The sequence below is a fragment of the Rhincodon typus genome, chromosome 30, assembly GCF_021869965.1.
Source record: "Rhincodon typus isolate 14 chromosome 30, sRhiTyp1.1, whole genome shotgun sequence".
NCBI classification, from domain to species: domain Eukaryota; kingdom Metazoa; phylum Chordata; class Chondrichthyes; order Orectolobiformes; family Rhincodontidae; genus Rhincodon; species Rhincodon typus.
The window spans coordinates 13649144-13667618 of NC_063361.1; positions in this window are offsets into that span (position 1 = coordinate 13649144).

The following is an 18475-nucleotide window of genomic DNA, read 5'->3' on the forward strand; positions in this document are numbered from 1 at the left end:
TCATTTCTATATTACATCCGTACACAAATACAACTGGAAACCCGACCTTGAAATTATATCCATAAATGCATTGGGAGGGGATTTCTCCTGATTTCTAAATCTGTGGCCCAGAGACAGCCATACCAGTGACAAAGGCCCCCTTCATTTGAAGACCCCACCCCCATGAACTCATGATTGACACTCGCTTATTCCCAGGACAAACCCGATCAACTCCAGTTAGCCTTGAGCCCACTTCCCTGCACTTTGGGCTGAAGATATGTCTGAGGACAAATGCAGTTCTGACAAATGCCAACATTCCTGATGGCATTGCTGGGACATCTGGCTGTTTGGTGAGGAACCTCCACTGTGCGGAACCTTAGTCTATGCCCCTGTCTATAAAATCCAGCATCCCATATGCTTCAGTAACTGCTTTGTTACTATATCCTGCCAATTCAAAGGTTTGTACACTAGCACCTCCGATGTCACTCTTCATGCACACTCTTAAAATTTGTGTTGGCTTGTATTATTTCTTCCCATTCTTACTAGAAAAAAGAAACAATTTCACATTTCTCTGCATTGAATTTCATACATCTTGTGTCCCTCATTCCACCAGAGGAATACTTTAAAGTCTATCATCATCTTCTTTACTGTTTCTTGCATCTCAAGTCTTTATGTAATCTACAAATTTCAATATCGGGACCCAGTCCTCGCAAAATCTGAACGATTAGCAGATATGAAAAGCAGTAGCACCAGAATGGTACTCTGAGGCACATCACTGTATATCCCATTGAAAAACCTCTCACCATAACTGTTTCTATCCCTTACGTAACTTTCAATCCATGTTGCTTGTCCCTTTTATCCCATGGGCTTCAATTTTGATGATAAACCCTATTACAAGGTACTATATTACGTGCACACAGCTGAAGAAGGGTCCCAACCTGAAACGTCAACTTTCCTGTTCCTCTGATGCTGCCTGGCCTGCTGTGTTCCTCCAGCTCCACACTGTGTTATCTCTGACTCCAGCATCAGCAGTTCTTGCTGTCTCTGAGCAATACCTTCATGCAACCTCAGCAAAAACTCAAGAGTTAATAAAACAATTTGGCCTTGACAAGTCCATGCTGTTTCTTCGTTCGTCCACACCTCTCATGTAACTGTTAATTTTCTCCTGCATTAATCTTTCTAAAATCTTCTTGACCATTAACGTCAAATGATATCCTACAATGTTTAGGTATTATCCTTCTACCTTTCTGTTGAATGAAGGTGTAACGTTTGTAATATTTCAGACCTCACGTATTTAAGGAGCATTGGAAAATTGAGGGCAGCAGCTTCTATGCGTACTTCCCTCAGCACCCAAAGAAGAATCCCATCTGCAGTGAATAATACATCCACTTTATGTGCTGCCAATTATCCTATACCTAACAGCCTTCCTCTTTAACATGCTTTTGGCAATTCCTCTTCCAATCATGAAAGCACTGATTTTGTACCTCAGCTATGCCTTCATTTACCACCATTAGGTTTCTATTTTGGTTCCTAATCAGCCCGGCTGCTTGTCAGGCAGATCTATCAATCTTCTCCTAATTTAGTTTAACCCACAAGGCATGAAGAAATAACAGGGGACATTGGCTGTACAAAAATGGTGCCCTAGCCAAGCTGTCCTTGCTCAGCTACAACATCGGCTTCTACCAATAGTGTGGGAAACTGCCTAGGTCTATAAAAACACAATAAGTCCAGTCTGGCCTATTAAATCCCTTCTCCAGCTGCCTACAAAGTGATAGAAGAGATTATCAACATAGCTAACAAGAGGTTAATGCTCAGTATGAGTTCCACCATAATCACTCAGCACCTGCCTGAATATGGATAAATGGGCTAAGTTTCAGAGACTAGTTGAGACTGACTGTCATTGAAGTCAATGGGAATCAAGGACAAAACTCTTTGGCTGGAGTCACCTTACCAAATAAAAACAGCGTTTGGCAGCAAAACACGTCAGTTACAGGACATTTCAGAATGAATTCCTTAGGGTCATGTTATTGGCCGAACCATCTTCTGTTACTCTTAAAGTCAGAATTATGAATTAAAGTGTTCAATTCTATTTGGAACTAAGCTAATGATATGGTTCACATGTAGCAGGATCTGCAAAGTATTAAGGTTTGGGGTGATAAGCGATGGATACAAGCTCCTATATCAGATAATGACAAATAGAAAATATAAATATTCATCCCAGTCCCCCAAAGACATTCAAAGGCTTTCCCATTGTTGAAATCCCATCTTTGAACATCCTACAGGACACTTGGACCAGAAGTCTAAGTAGACTAACCGTATAAATACTGTGACTAAAACAGCAGGTCAGGGGTTGGGCATTCTGTGGTGAATAACTCACTTCCAGCTTCCTTAGTGTTTGTCCAGCATTTACTAAGTAAAAGTCAGGAGTGAGATCTAGCTCCAGTTGCAGTTAAGAAGTAAACACCATGCAGAGCAAAGCAATTGGCAGCTCATCTATCACTTTAAACATTCAGTTCATCCACTATTGGTGAATTGTGACTGAAATGTATACTGTCCACAAGAAGTACTGCAGTAACTCACCAAGGCTCTTTTGACAGTGCCTTCCAATTCTGTAACTTCTTTTGTGTAGAAGAGCAATGGTAGCAAGCACATGGGAGCAGTTCCATCTACAAGACTCCTTGTAAGTCCTAAATCAACACAACTTGGAAATGTATCCTGGAACTCCTACCTAACAGCAGTGGGCTAACACAATTGATTCAGGAAGCCAGTTCACCACCATATTCTCAACCACAATTAAATATAGGAAATAGGAGCAGGAGTTGACCATAAAACCTTTTAATCCTACTGTACCATTTGGGAGTTCTTGTGGCACAATTGTAACGTCTATACATTTGACGCCAGGAGGCCTGAATTTAAGTCTAATCTGCTCCAGAAGTATGTCTTGTCTGAACAGGTTAATTAGAAATATCTAAATGTGGAATTTACAGAGAACTTGGAGCTACCTTATTTTATATCAAGCAGTATCATTGGTGGGTTTTTTTCAGATATATTCCAGTATCACAAATGGAAGAATGCCTCCAATAAAACAGATAACTCAGTTTACAGTTTGAGATGAGAATGTCTTGTGGTGCAGTGTTAGTATCCTTACCTCTTAGCCTGAAGTGTCTGAGTTCACATCCCAATTACCCCAGATGTGTGCTATAAGATGTTTGAACAAGTTGATTTAAAATTATAGCAACTTGAGATGCAATGTTGATCAAAGTCTAGGGGCAGCCATAGTAACCTTGTGATATTTGAAGTGAGTAAATTACATTTATGAAAACAACTTTATTCCATACTAGGCAATGCTGCAGAGTCAGTTATAATAATCAATCCAGCAACAATTGGGTTCCAATGCAAAGAATCATGTACTGGGAGCACGGGTGGCAAATACGCTGTTCCCAATGAAAAAGACTGATTGATGTGTTAGCATAGACTCACTGGTAGCCCTTCAAACTCTCGATCCTGGCTTTGGATTTAATTCCTTCTCCCGGGACTTATTTTAAAAGTCCAGGCTGACATTTCAGTACTGTGTTGAATGAGTGCAGCACTGTCAGATCACAGAGTCATAGATATGCCAGCTTCAAATGAGATATTAAACCACTGCCCAACCTGTCCTCTTGAGGTAGCTATCAAAGACCCTATGTGACTATTTACAAGAAGAGATTCATCCCTAGTGTTCTGCAGCATCACTAAAATAGTCTGGGCACTAACTCACTTCAATTTGTGTGATTTAATGTGGAAGCTTGCTGTGCCCAGATTAACTGCCGTATTTTCTGCAATACATCAGTGAATACACTTAAAAAATTCTTTAATGTGGTTTGAAATAGCTTTGGGACATCTTGTGGTCTTGAAAGGTTCCATATAGATACAACTTCTTGCTTTTCAGTCAAATGAGGATTGCTACAGCAACGTCATATCACTGAAGTTACCTCTTTTGTTCATATAATTTTCAAAAGTTAGTTAAGATGGATGAGTCTTACTTTTAAAAGTGATGCTGTGCTTTAAGTGAAAGAGAAATGTATGAAAGGGTTCCTGTGTGAGATTAAAAGCTTTGCTGATTCATGGCTTCAATGTTGTTTTCAAATTTAATTTCACTTTTTGAGGTTTCCTGAATTTAGCACACTGATATTTATTGACTTGATGTGTCTTCCAGAAAATGAACTGCATCAGGATGCAGCAAGGACATTGTATAAGGTCAATCATTTGCAGGGAAATCAGAGTGGAGGAGAATGAGGGTAGGACTCGTTTCCTATTCATGACCTTGAAAACCAACTGTACTGAATCTAAAACTAGGACAATGGATGTGAATTTGAATAGGCAAGATCGGTGGATCTCTCAGGTTGCAGTTAGGTGACATAAATGTGTACTTCAGAGTGTGAGTGATCTGTAACTCTGGACACAAGCCAAAATCAGAAAATGAGTTATTTTAGTGCTGACCCTCAGCAGCCAACAGTCGAGGCTGAGACAGTGTTGTTCAAAGCCAGGTCCTCCATGCCCAATACCGGTTGAAGCCATCCTTCAAAGGCATCTGCAGTCTCTTCAACGACAAGTCAGTTCCCCTCCAACTCTAATAGTTCAGCCATTCAGAAAATATATTGTAGGAAACAAAGAAAGAAGAAGGCACAGCAGAAGGCAAATACTGAGACAGTACATTAGCACAATTAGTTTCATTTTGCATTTATTACTTCACGATTGGGTTGATAATGTTGTTTTTGAATTTTAATTATATTGATAGTTTTTATTTTCACAGTGAGCTGAGAGAGAAACAAGTAAGAGTTAACCAAAAAGCTCTGATGTTTGGGGCATACAGAATGGTTGGTGAATGGAGGGTACAGTTGGGGCTACTCATATCACTCATGTTCCCAGTGGCAGCATATCCCTCATTATTGGCTGGCAGTGTATATGTACACAGCATCTCAACTGGAGTCATGACCATATTGTGAGGGCAGAATCCTCATTACCCCGTGGCCACACTAACTTTGAATACAGGATCAAATACAACTGAAAGAACAGCATGGTGGCTCAGTGCTTTGCACTGCTGCCTCACAGCACTAGGAATCTGGGTTTGATTCCAGCCTTGGACAACAGACTGTGTGGAGTTTGCACATTCTCTTCGTGCCTATGTGGATTTCCTTTGGGTGCTCTGGTTTCCTCCCACAATCCAAAGATGTACAGGTTAGGTGGATTGGTCATGCTAAATTGCCCATAGTGTCCAAGGATAAGTAGGCTAGACAGAATAGCCATGGGGAATACAGGGTTAGAGGGATAAGGTGGGTCTGGGTGAGATGCTCTTCAGAAGGTCGGTGTGGACTTGTTGGGTTGAATAGCCTGCTTCCATGCTGTAGGGATTCTATGAAACCGAGAATGGGAACAAAATGAAGGAATCCTGATTGGTGTATACACCTGCACAATGTGCTGTCCATTACACATCAGCTTCATACTAATGGAGTAGAATCCCATTCTGTCAATGAACTGATGGGATCTCAGTGACTGGTACAGTAACGTATGACAAATTATGATACGAGTGGAGTACGCCACTAACAGGATGCTACCATCATGCCATGAGATGTTCTGCCTATTATGCAAATGAACAATGCGCTATATAAATCTCATTACCCATGTAATGCCAGGTATATAGTTCATACAACCAAAAATTTGGCAGAGTGTATCAAATAATGTACTTTTTCAGCTGTTGCAACAAGAATGTATGGATCATATTAAACTCAACCATACTTTTAAAATTCGCAACTCAATGTCCAACATTAGATCTGATTCTGCAACTGGACATTTGCTTTATAATCCCAAGTATGTGAAGAATTGTGGTGACAACCAATTTAAGATCGTCAGTTGGGCATACAGTGTAGCACACTTGCAAGTACTGGGCCCCTGTTTTGTTACAGACAGAAAAAAAAGTCTGAAGATTGCTGCTGTTTACACTCAACAAAATATAGACAGCCATTCATTGGGTTATTTCTCACAACAATGTTCTGACCAATCAGAGGCAATCTTTTTGGTTTAAAATTTAAAGAAAGCCTGGCAGTTAACTATCAATCAGCATTAATGCATCCATCCTCCATAGAAATGCCAATCAATCAGTACTCTTCTCCATTGCAGTATAAATGTTGGTTTTCATCTTGAATTGGTATTCTTCTGTCCTGATGGATGCAAGATGAGAAGCTTTAGCAAAATGTGTTTTTTTGAGCAATGTAGGATTCTATGAAAAAAAGTCTGATTTTTCCCAGGGTGGAGGGGTCAATTACTAGGGGACATATGTTTAAGGCACAAGGGGTAAGTTTAAAAGAGATGTGCAAGGCATGTTTTTCATACAAAGGGTGGTAAGTGCCTCAAAAGCATAAACAGAGGAGCTGGTGGAGGCGGACACAATAGAATCATTCAAGAAGCATGAGGACCAATACCTGAATAGGAAGGGAATAGAGGGATACTGATCCTGTAAGTGAAGACAGTTTTAATATGGAAGGGCAAAATATGTCAGCGCAGGCTTGGAGGGCAGAAGGGCCTGTTCCTGTGCTGTATTGTTCTTTGTTCTTCCTAAATGATTGAAGGACTATGCTGCAAACACAGTAGGCAAGCAGGTTACAGAACCCTCTACAATAAGTAACAGTTCACCTTGATTTAAACTGGTAGTGGATAGCTACTTTTTAAAAAATTCTTTCATGACATGTGGGTGTCACCATCAAGGTCAGCATTTGTTGTCAATCCCTAATCCCCCTTGAACTGACTTGGTGAGCTGTTTCAGGGGCAATTAAGAGTCAATAATATTATCATTGGTATCAAGTTAGATGCAGACTAGACCAAGTAAGGATGGCAGGTTCCTTTCCATAAAAGCTATTATAGACACAATCAGTGGTAGTTTTATGGTCACCATCACAGGGATGAATTTCCACTTTCAGATTTTATTAAATTTGAATTCCATCAATTGCCATGGTGAGATTTGAACCCAGATCCTCCAAAACATTAGCCTAATTCCCAGAATAATGAACAAACTTACCACTTCATTACTGCCTTCCCTTAGCTGGCGCAGTATTTAGCTTTACCCCCTTCAACGCCAATGCAGACCACCTTTGATTGATTAAACGGAAGGATGTTTCTTTCCTATCCTTGCTTCAGATTTTTGTGAAGTAAGCTATGTTTCCTGATATCTTTCCCGTTAAACATTGATTTACAGTATTTGCACAAACATTAGAAAAAGACTTACAGATGGTTTAAAATCAATCTGTCCAGAGCAGGTGAGACTAGAACCCAGGCCATCTGGCCTAGAGATAAGGACATTATCAATAGACAACAAGGGCTGCCGACTGACGTTTGTATATTTGCATTTCGACAATGGTCGGGCTTTATAATTCCGATATACTGTCTACCTGAGATGTGTCAGGCTGAAAAATAAGATCTTGAACCAATTCAAAACAGGATGTGGTTTAACAAATGCATCTGAAAGTAATAAAATTCATGCTAACTATCCGATAGTGATTAATATATTTTTGATTTGCAGCTTTATTTGCTGAAATTATAAATTAAAACAATTTCCTTTTGCTTTTGCTCATTTCTGGCCAAACAGCTGCAAATAGAAGTTCAGCAGTCAGCATTGTTCATGCCTAAAGAGAATCTTCACAGTGACCACATGGTCTCAATAAAACTGGCAAATAATATGTTATTTCTGTTCCTGTTATCCGGTGTTCTGAATAATTATTTATCAAATATGTGTAAAAGAAAAAGAAATACCAAACTAGATTTCTATAGGAGGGTAAATGTTTGAACGCACATTGCACTTCTGTGTTATAGGGTTTGAATTGATATTTTAAATTAAAAACTCTTTGAACTTTGGGAGTCGTGTGTGAATTGGGCAAATTAAATCCAGTTGCTAGGAAATGTAGGCCCACAACATAAAAATCCCACATGTGACACCAAATTGATGGATAGGTAGATGGTATTGGAAATGAAAGTTGTTGCATTTGGCAAAGATACGTAAATAACGTGGGGCTGCAATGAATTGTTAAGGGAACAATCAAAGTCCTATTAATTTGCAGCTGGTGCTGCTAACCTTTACACTGAAGTGATTGACTCTGATATTGGAGATAATGTTTCAGTTTTGGGCGCCATTGAGAAATTGCTCCCAATACGCTCTTGAATTTGCTCTGGTGGGTCACACTTCAAACTTCGCTGGTGTCAACTTGTGAGTCTCTCAACTAAATACATGAAAAAAAGTGAACATTTTACCCACTATGCTTATGCGGCTAAAATATGAACACAATGTGAGAAGCCTTTCTGAGCTAGTGCAAGAGTCATAAGCTTGCAACTTTGACTTCAGTGGTGGGGGGAAGGCGTGATTGATTTTGTGGGAAGGGCCTGATGTGGAAGGAATGAACCTTGACCCAATGTAAATGATCCCAGAAAATCTGTGGCCACCACTCTCTTAACATCTAAAATTTCCAATTTTCCCATTGGCTCAGCCAACTCCAGCCACAGTGTGTTACTATAACTAATGGAAAAAAAAAACAAAATTTTGGCCCTTTAGGTACTCGAACAGGAAATATCCTTACTGTTAGTGAACATCCATCTCCTAGCTGAGCAAAGGTATCCACATCTTCTGCACAGTCAACAGTACAGACCAAAGTTTGCCATCTCAACCAAAGAGTGTAATGTTGTTTTATAACGCAATCCCCAAGTTGTGAACAGGTTCTGTTCCTGGGCCTATTACAAGTTAATTTGTACGCACGTTGGAACACAATGCAGGACAATGTAAAGCAGCTGTTTATAAGTACAGGGCATGTTCAAATATTAGGTCTTTGAAATCACAACCCTGTATGGGATCTCATTTGTAAGTATAAGTGTTTGTATGTTAGACGTTTGTAATTGGAAATCCCTATTTTATAAATTTTCAAATAATGTTCAAAATAAAAGCTATGGGACCTGCCATGTGCCCTCATCAAATAACGAAGCTTGGGTATCAAATCATGTATAATTTCTGAGGTCTCACCTGTAGATAAATGTAAAATATCTGATCTCTCTTTGTAATTGATATGACCGATACATACCCAGCAAATCCAGCCTCATACGTCACCACTGATCCTCTTGATCCCTATACTGCCTGTGAATTGTCATGCCACTTATCTGACATCCAGTATTAGATGGGCGCAAATTCCTTCCAATTAATTAATGCAAGGGCAAAAACCATCTCCTTCAGTTCCCAGTACAAACTTAGTTCATTTACCACTTAATCATGCTCTCTTGCCTTTCACTGAGATTGAATCATGTCATTCTCAACGATGACTTCAGGCTGAGCTTTTGATCCCATATCCTCACATCACTAAGACTGTGTGTCTCCTTCCACTTGTGAGACATTGACCTTTCCTGTTCCACCTTAGCCCATCTGCTGATGAAATCCTCATTCATATCTTTATTACCTCCACAATTTCAAAAAAACTGACTACCGCAATGACGTCCTTACCATCCTCCCTAACTGATCCATCCAAAATGCTGAGCTCATGTAAATCTTTGTGGGATCTAATGCAAGCTGAGGCAGGTACCTTTTACCAGAATGTAGCATATTGTGATGCCATGTAACTGCCTTAAAGATACAGTCTGATCTAGTTTGGAATCTATGCCATAATACAACACCCATCAAAGGATGAGACATTTTCCCGGGAGTGCACAAGCAGTTGAGTTTAACATCTTCTTGTAAAAATCATGATAATCCTGCTTCAGTTCGCCTAAAACTTAAAATAGCTTTGGACATTCTTGCCAAAGTTCTCTCTTGACTTCACACTGAAACATTGTATCCACTTTCTCTAAGAAACCCAGATGAATAAATGCATTTCTTCTTAATAATGTAGTATTCTGATTCTGCAGTACATAGACTGTGTCACTAACATTTCATAATGAATAGAGCTCTCTAGAGTAGTGCCCAAGATTTCTATTTTAAATACATCTTTAAACCTGATGCCTTCTCTGAAACTCTCTTACTGGTGCTAAAGTCATGTCATCAGTTACATCCTCATTTGCAGAGATCATGATTCTCCAGCAGTTTGCTTTCAGCTGCATGGATCCTAAATTCTGTAATATCTCATTTCTCCTGCATTGTCTCTTTGTTCTCTCTCTCATCCTGTAAGATATATCTTAAAACCTACCTCTCTGATCAAGCTTTGTTCACTTTCCCCCATATCTCCTTCGGTGCCTCAGTGTAAAATTTTGTTCGATATTTCCATGACATGACTTGGGAAATTCTACTATAGCACAAAATTATAAGTTGTTGTTGCAGCTGATATAAACATCATTACCCCGCTCCCCAACTCCCTCAATCTTCCAACTTCACAATATTCAAACCACACAACAGCACATAGAGATTAAAATATCTTAGTAATTGCCAGCTATATTACTGGATAGAAGTTATGTACAATTATTATTTCTTTAATGGACAGCTAATCAATTGGCTGATTCCCTGTAAGTCATTTGTCAATGAACAGAAGCAAACATGTTGAACACTATTTGGAGGAAGCATTAAGAGTAGCAAAGACACAGAATGTACTTTAGGTGATGGTCTTCAATGTCAACCACCAAGAGTGTCCTGGGAGCACCAAACTGGCTGTGTCCTAAAGGAAATAACTGCCACACTGGGTCAGTAACAAGTGATGAAGGAACTAACAAGGGCGAAAAACACACTTGATCTCTTCCTCAAAAATCTACCTGTTGCAGAAGCATCCTTCCATGACAGGATCAGTAAGATTGACCACCACACAGTCAGTGTGGAGACAAAGTCTAGTCTTCTCATTGACGATACTGTCTTCATGTTATATAGCACTGCTTGTGTGCTAAATGGGACAGGTTTGGAAAGATCAAGCGACTCAAAATTGGGCATCCACAAGGTGTTTTTGGGTTACTGTGAGAAGCAGACACAACCACAATTTGTAACCTTTTGGTCTGGCATATAACTCACCCTATTATTACCTCAAGACAGGAAATTGGCTCTGGTTCAATGTAGAGTGCAGAAGGCATGTCAGGAGCAGCACCAAGCAAACCCAAAAATGCGGTGTCAACCTAGTGAAATTATAACACAGAACTACTTTTATGCCAAGCAGCAAAGCAGCATGCAATATACAGGGCTACATGAATCAAATATCCAATGGATCAGATCTAATTCCTCAGTTCTGTCATACCCAGTCATGAATGGTGGAGCATGATTAAACAACTAATTAGAGAAAGAGACTTCACAAATATCTTCAGGCTTAACAATGGCAGAGTGCAGTACATCTGAGCAAAAGACAAGACTGAAACATTTAAAGCCATATTCCGTCAGAAGTTCTGAGGGGATGATTCATTTTGGCCTCCTTCTGAGGTCTCCGGCATCACAAAGAGCAGTCTTCAGCTTATTTTACTTACTGCAATGTGATATCAAGAAATGGCTGAAGGAGCTGGATACTGAAAAGGGTATAGGTTTTGACAACACTCCATCGATAGTACTGAAGACTCTGTGCTCTAGAACTAGCCGTGACTCAATCCAAGCTGTTTCAGTACAGCTTCAACACTCTCTTTTACCTGACCATGTGGCAAAGTGCCCAAGTAAGTCCTATGCTGAAAACACATAATAAATTCAATCTGGCCATTTAGCACCAATTTACCCTTAAACATCAGCAAAGTGATGTAACACAGTGTGGAGCTGGAGGAACACAGCAGCATCACAGGAACAGGAAAGTTGATGTTTTGGGTTGGGACCTTTCTTCAGAAATGGGGAGGAGGGGGGAAGGGAGCTCAGAAATAAATAGAGAGAGGAGGGGTCGGGTAGTCTCACCAATGTAGAGGAGGCCACATCAGGAGCAGCGGATGCAATAGACCACATTGATGGATGTGCAGGTGAACGTCTGTCTGCGGAAGGTGAGACCAAACGGAGGCTCGGAGACTGCTTTGTAGAACACCTGCACTCTGGTTGTGACAAATGACAACACTTTCTGGTCGTGAACCATTTCAACTCCCCCTCCCACTCCCTGGGTGACATGTTCATCCTGGGCCTCCTCCAGTGTCACAATGTTGCCACCCGGAAAATGGAGGAGCCGCACCTCATATTCCACCTCGGGACCCTATAGCCCAATGGTCTCAATGTGGGCTTTACCAGTTTCAAAATCTCCCCACCCCCAGCTTCATCCCATGTCCAACAATCCTGCTCATCCCCGTCTCCATGACCTGACACAACCTGTCCATCTTCTCTCCCACCTATCTGCTCCTCCCACCTCACTGACCAACTGAAAATTAACAGGGATCATCTCCACTGGGTGAAGTCATTCCAAACAAAAGGAAAATGTTTTGGTTGTTGGACATCAAACATCTTAGTGCAAGCACATCTCTGCATTATTTACTCAGAGTAGTGCACGCACCCAACCATCTTCAGTTGCTACATCAATGACCTTTCCTCCAGCCTACAGTCAGAAGTGGGGATGATTGACAATGATTATACAATGTTCAGCACCATTCATAACTCTTCAGGTACTCAGACTGTTCATGTCCATATGCAGCATGACTTGCACAATATCCATGCTCGGTTTGGCAAACAACAAGTAGCATGCATGGCACACAAATGTCAGGCAATAACCATCTGCAACAAGAGAGAATCTAACCACTGCCCCTTGATGTTCAATGGCATTACCATCACTGAATCCCTCACTATCCTGGAGATTGGGAATTCTGCTGCGATTAACTCATCTCCTGATTCACCAGTCCCTGTCCACCATCTAATGGTACAAGAATATGATGAAACATCATCCACTTGTCTGCATGGGTGCAGCTCCAACACTCAGGGAGCTTGACATCTTCCGGGACTAAGCAGCACATTTGATAGGCACCACATCCACCACCCTCAACATTCATTCCCTTCACCATCGATGGACAGTTGGCTACCATCGACATGATTCAATGCAGTGACTCAAAAGCCTCCTTTAATAGCACCCTCCAAGCCTGTGACCTCTGTGACCTTGAAGGAAACAGGCAGCAGAAGCATGGGAATGCCGTTACCTGGGGATTGTCCAAGTCACACACCATCCTAACTTGGAACTATATCGCTGTTCTTTCATTGCCACTTCATCAAAATCTTAGAACTCCACAGTAATCACACAACCAACAGCACTGTGGGCTTCTCCAAACCCCAAGGACTGGAGCAGTTCAAGAAGGTTACCACTACCTTATCCAAGGCAATTAAAAATGAACCATGAATGCTGGCATATCTTCTACACCCACAACATGTGGACAAAAAAAAATATGGTAAGGATTATTTTAAATTGAATACTTGGTTTGAGATATGGTGCAATTGTTGTTTTTGTTTCTCACGCAAGGCATACTAAAACAATTAAAATCCTTTCTAATTGGCAGACCTGATTTCTGTTTAAAAGTAATCAAATGTTAAATAGGAATAGATCATTTAATTTTCTCCCATCAATGTCAAGGAAATAGACAACGTGCAATTATCAAAGAAGACATGAGCAGATCTTTAATAGTTATTAAGACTGTCTGTTATAGTTTGATTATGAAACATGGCTGGTTAGTAAAATGCAGAGTTTTAATTTGTTTATTGGTAATGCTTTATAAATATGCAATGGAAATTAATCTGCGTGTGCGAGGCAGAGACAATTACCATCAGAAACGTAAGATTTACACACTTGTCCTTTCTGAAGTTTCCTTGTACGCAGTTGACATCTAACAGGAAGTTTTTAGTTCTAGGAGCTGATCATACTAATTATCTCTTTAAACCTATATTACCCTCCAATAGGCTATGCATAGTCAGTAATTTGTGCCAATTCAAATGCATGTTTCAAATGATTTGGAGGTTAGAGACTCTGTGTGGCACTTGGTTCTATTAGTTCAAGGATCTGAATTGATTTGCAACACACGCAAAGGGGATTAAATACAGTCCTGACTTTCAGCTTTCTCAATTTGTTGGAAAATTCCAGGAGCCTACAAATGAAAGCAACACATCCCATACCTCATGTCCCTCATGATATTGGGCACATTGACAAAATCCTGATGTCGATATTAGACATTGTAAGTCACGCACAAGTGTGCATCATCAGTAAATGGGTATTGGACTTAAAAGGATAATTGTTACCTTGTTGTGTAAGTGATTACTCTTGACAGACTAATTCAGCCTAAGCAACATGGATGCATTCAAGATACTGACTGTAGTCTTTTCTGTATTATACTTTGCAGTGTTGAAAAAGAAGGAAAAGAATGTAATAAAAAAAGAACTCCTGTTGTCATTGTACCTTTCAAGATATCTCAAAGTGTTTCACAAAGAAGTATTTTAGAAACACAGTAAATATTGTAAGATGGGGAAGAACAAGCAGATAATTTATGCACAGAACACCTCACAAACAACAATAAAGTAAATGAACAGATGAAGCATTTTCTGACAAAGAATCACTGGACTCAACTGCTTTCCACTCCCTGCTCCCACCCCACAGATTCTGCCAGACCTGCTGAGTTTTACCTGCAGAGATGTTTTTGTTTCAGGTCTCCAGCATCTGCAGTTCTTCGTTTAATTTAAATGACTAGAGAAGCTGTGTTGGCAATATTGGTTAAAAGATAAACATTTATCAGGATGTTGGGAAAAACCCCAACCTCTTCTTTCAAATAGCATCATTTAATATCTTATGTTCATTTGAAAAGGAAGCAGGACCTCAGTCTAATCTTTTTCATTATTCATTTCATTCAGAGTCCCATAAACACTCAAGAAGCTTGACATCATCCACAAGCATCCACTCTCTCCACCACAGGCACTGAGTAGTAGCCTCTGTACTATCTGCAAGATACATTGCAGAAATTCACCAAACATCCTCAGACTGCACTGTCCAAACAACGGCCATTTCCATCTAGAAGGACAAGGGCAGCAGATATATGGGAACACCACCACCTCCAAGCTACTCACCATCCTGACTTGGAAATATATTGCCGTTCCTTCACTGTCGCTGGGTCAAAATCTTGGAATTCCTTTCCTAATGGCATTGTGGGTCAATCCACAGCAATTCGAGAAGTCAGCTCAATCCCACCATCTCAAGGGCAACTTGGGATGGGCAATAAATGCTGGCCAGTCAGCGATGCCCACATCCCACAAATTAAGTTTTAAAAAGTGGGGCATGGGTGTCACTGCTGGGCCAGCATTTATTGCCCATCCCTAGCTGCCCTTGACAAGGTGGAGGTGAGCTGCTTTCCTGAACCAATTTAGTCCATTTGTTGTAGGCAAACCCACATTGTTGAAAAACTATATAGACAGGATGTTTCTATTAGTTGGTGAGCCTAGAACCAGAGACCATAATCACAGTTTAAGGGAAAGGTCATAAAACTGAGATGAGGAGAAATTTCAGAAGCTGGTGAGTCTTTGGAATTCTCTACACCAGAGGACTGTGGAAGCTCATTAATTGAGTATTTTTGAGATGGAAATTGCTGTCAAGAGTTAAGGAAATAAATGACATCGAGGTACATGGTCAGTCATGATCTAATTGAATGGTGGAGCAGGCCAGATGGGCTGAATGGTCTACTCATGTTCTTAAGTTTTTTAAGATAAACTTATCCACATTTACAAATTCTTTATTACACATTCCGCCTCTCTTATTCACATTTACAAATCCTTTATTACACATTCCACCTCTCTTTCCACATTTACAAATCCTTTATTACACATTCGACGTCTCTTATTCACATTTACAAATTCTTTATTACATGTTCCACCTCTCTTCTGACTTGCATGTTGCAGATGGTGTAAGCGTACACTTTTCAATTTTCCCTGCTTCCCCTCATCCAATCCTTATGTATTTATCCTATCAGATATCCGAGTCTGCAAGTTGCCCAGATGGTGGAGAAAGCACAAGAAGACAGTGAAGGAGAGTATGATTCATCATTTGACTTCAGAGTTCAGATATTGCAACTGTGCGTAACTTGAGGGTAGAATAGAGACAGATACTGTGGCCAATCTCTTTGAAAAAAATCGATCGTGCAGAAACTTTTAAATCACTAATAAAAAAGTGTTCAGATTCTATCATTTTTGAAGCTCTTTACAAACAAGGTTAAAGACCAAAACGTATAATTACTGCAGCAACCATAGAAATGACCCAGTAAGTAACCTGTAATCCATTGAATCCAATTGCACTGGTTGGGTCAGAATCCTCCCATGACTTTGAATTTATGCTCAGCAATGAGAGGTGCTGAATGGGCATACATTGGATCCTGAAACTTCAAAGTGATGGTGTTGGTATTAGGTCAGGATTGCGTGATAACTGACATCATGAATACCTGCTATACAGTGTTGTAACTGTACTGGAAATGGGTGACTCAGGACATGGCAAGATCTGGAGCACAAGTCTTCGGTATTATTGCTGGAATATTTTCTGGGCCCTTAGGCTTTGCAGTATCCAGTATCTCCAACCATTTCTTGATATCCCATCGAGTGAATCAAACTGGTTGAAAACTGGCATCTGTGATATTGGGAAACTCTGAAGGAGGACTAGATGGACCAATTGGCTTTTCTGACTGAAGATTATTGCAAATGCTTCATCTTTACCTTTTGCTTTAATGTGCCAAGCTGCCCATTATTGGGGACAAGGTTATTTGTGGAGCCTTCACCTTCATTGAATTGTTCAATTTCTCATCAATATTCACAACAGGATGTGGCGGGAATACAGAGTTACGATCTGATCCATTAGATGTGGGATCATTTGTCCCTGTCTATTATTTGCTGTTTACATTGTTTGGCATGTGAGTAGAGTTCTGTTGGCAGCTTCACCAGGTTGACACCTCAATTTGGATGTACCTGGCGCTGCTCCTGGCATCCCCTCTTGCATCCTTCATTATACCAGGGTTGACACACTGGCTTGATGGTAATGGTACATTTTGAACCTTACTTTTTCTTCCCAAGAACTTCATAGGCAGGTCATTCTAAAGCTATGATACTCTGCTTAAGCCATTGCCTAAACATTACATTTTATTTTGGTTACTGAGATACAAGGAAAAATAACTTAAGGTCTGCAAGAGGTGCAGAGTGGCAACTCTAAGAAAAGTGAATTTTTAAGAAAGTTTGTGAACTTTTGAAGAAGCACGTTAGAAAGATATAAGTAAGGGAATAAAACAAACAAACTGTTAAAATGGAAAGACGCTAGTAAGTCCTCCTTTAAAGAATAATCTGGGTTTTCAGAGTAAGTTAGTAAAGTCAAAATATCCTGGAGTGATTTAGGAAAGGATTGAATACAGCAATGACTGTCGTTTAATGATGGGGTATTTTAGTTGAAAGATTTACCTCATTCAATATGAAAGGGAAGATAGACAGTGTAGGTAATGGGATAGTGGGATAGAAATAGATTTCCTATAGTAACAAGTATGTGTTAACAGTTTAAGATGTGACCATGTAATGGTATAATTTGATAATATAATCATGTGTATTAGTTTAAACATGATTGAATAATATATATTTATGTGTGTTAATTTGGAATCTGAACCATGTGAATCCAATGGGGTAGAGATAGCAATGAGTCAAGTTTAATATTTTGATTGGAAATTATTCTGTGCTAGAATAGTGGATTGGAAGCTTGTCATTTGTTAAATTGACATAAAACCTTTGTTTTGTGATAAAATTTGAGTTGTACATCATCTTTAGATATGTAAATCTCCCATGAATGCATGAATAAATGTTTAAACGAAAGAACCGAGTCTGTTCTAAAGAGGGAATAAAGGGTTAATATGCACCTTTTACAAATTCATCTTTAAAGGAAAATAGATTTGAGATATTGATAGAAAGGAATGAAAAAGATGTTTTGAAATAATTGCAGTTATTTGCTCTTGTGTTTAGTTTCAAAAGGTCATCTTTGATCAGACTTGCTCATTAAATGTGCAACAGTCCCCAATCTAAACATATAAAAGTGGCACAGCCCCAAAGAATACGGACTTTTCAGAACTGAATCTGTTTTCACGTTACGGGACATACTGACAAAGATGAGCCAGGGTGAAGTGACACATTGTTCAGACCTAAACTACTGGAAAGCCAACAAAAATGTGAGAGTCTGATTTTAAATCTCCTGAGCGAAGCTTTTATGACCCAACTGCTCAACATGACTTATCCAGGTGGGGTGGCTTACTTTGTGGGAAGTAAGGATTGGGACTGTGCCAGCAGTTGCCTTATAGCCCTGAACCAGAAAGCCTTTGTAGCTGAGCATCTGCATACCAGATGTCAGCTGTTTCTGGTAACATGTGGCCTTTTTGCAGCAGAGAATGAGCTCTGAATTATTGCACTTGAAGCCACACTACTCCAAAACTAGTTTCTTTTTTATGAATATGCATTTGCTGTTTCTTTTAATTACATCTAATATCAGGCACATGTTTTTCTTCAAACCTAATAAACAAAATGCTTGTACACATGAATTAAAATCCACTTACATGTTGTATATAATGACATATATCCTATAAAGCAGGC